Source organism: Theobroma cacao, chromosome 2, assembly GCF_000208745.1.
Source record: "Theobroma cacao cultivar B97-61/B2 chromosome 2, Criollo_cocoa_genome_V2, whole genome shotgun sequence".
Taxonomy (NCBI): domain Eukaryota; kingdom Viridiplantae; phylum Streptophyta; class Magnoliopsida; order Malvales; family Malvaceae; genus Theobroma; species Theobroma cacao.
The window spans coordinates 17,221,653-17,223,617 of NC_030851.1; positions in this window are offsets into that span (position 1 = coordinate 17,221,653).

Genomic DNA, 1,965 nt, shown 5'->3' on the forward strand with positions numbered 1-1,965 from the left:
TTTATTGAATATTTTTATTATATTCAAATAGTCATAATTTCACCTTAAATGAATGTTTTAGACATTTAACTTATTTTTTATTATGAAATATGTGTTTTGCACTCGCATACTATATTATTAGCTGGTTTCAAAATTTTCGAAGAAAAATTACCAAAATACACTCGAGAGACGAAAATTATTTTTTTATTATTTTGGTTTGGAAATAGCTTATAATCTTTTAAAATATGAAATTAGCAACTTTTGCTTGCAGGGGAGGTGAGAAAACTGATATTAAAGCCTTGCGAGGTTTCGGTTGGCATTTCGAGTAATGAATGTCTATTGGGACATCACGACAGTTGTCACGGACTCGAGGAAAGTATCGGGTCGTGGCATAATTCCATTTCTCTGCCAATACTCCAAATTATCAAACAAAAATTAAATAACTTGAAATATGGTAAAATCATCCTCACATTTTCTTTTGGAAAAATTCGACCATGGAGGTTCTTGAGGGGTATAAGGTTTTTCATGCTAAATATTACCATTTTCGGTTTCCACCACCACAATTCATTAAATTCTAACTAAATAACATAAGACATCACAAGATTCATCTTCAATATTTTCTTTATGAAATTCAGCCAATGAAGAATCCATTAAGAATATGTGATTTTTCTTACTTGTTTTCCTTCCAAACATGATAAATCAACTAAAAACACTAAAATATCTCAATATCTAACCAAATAAATCATCAAATCTTCTCTCTCTAAATTCGGTCAGCCATGAATCTTTCATGATATCTTGTGATTCAACCATGGAAAATGCAAAAGAATGCATAGGAAAAATAGATCACAAGTTAGAGTTAAGAAATTTTACCTTTGATATCTTGATTCCTTGAAATCTAGTGATTTTTCCTTGAATTTCTTAGCTAGGGTTTTGTTCTTCTTCTTTACTTTCCTTTTCTTCCTTTGGCTGACCAAGAGAAATGAGTTGGGAGGGTTTATGTGCTGATTTCTAAAGCCAATTATAAATGGATGAAAATTTGACACATATCACCATTTCATTAGCCCATGTGTTATACTTACCCCTTAAGCAATCTCTCTCCACCATTTAAAATTTCTCAATTATCCATTATAATAATGGGTGAAATTCATGTGCTGGACAAGTGTTGGGTGGTGCAAAATTCCAACTTTGCCCTTAGGCGGTAAAATGACTGTTTTGCCCCTTATGCTCAAAAAAATACCGAAATTAAAATTTTTCACCTCTCAAACTCAAATTATGTTCTAAATGGTCAATCTTGATCAAAAACTTCTTCCAACATTCCAATTTTAACCTCGGATGACAAAATGACTATTTTGCCCTTACGTTATGAAAATTCTAATTTAACTCCAAATCAATCCCCGAACTCCAAATCACCATATAAAGTCATTCCAAGGTTCAATAACTCTCGAATACATCTTAAAATCTCTATTTGGACTAGTTCGAGGCTTAAATCAACTTAAGTGTACCATTAGGTACAATACTGTCTTTTAACGATTTCTGATACATTCAAGTATGCAGACATTTTATTAAGTACCTATACAATATGACAAATATATTATAGAGCTGGGCTTGACACTTGAGGTGGCATATTTTTTGAAATTTTTTATATATTATAGATAATTTTAATAATTTTTTAAAATAATTTGTTATTAAATAATTAATATAATTAAAAAATAATAAAATGACCTTACAAGCTCATTTAATTTTATTCAAATTCTTAATTTTTTAAAATTTTTTAAATTTCTCCACTCATCTTTTTTTCTTTTTTTTTTGTCCTTATATTGTGAAATTATAAAAAATTAAAATTTTTATTTAATTTTTTCTATTTATATTATTATTATTATTTATATTTATTTTTTTTAATTATATTATATTTACTCATATATTTTAAGTTTCTATAAATTTTTTTTAAAAATTTCTATGAATCATCAACTACATTCTTTTTTTTTT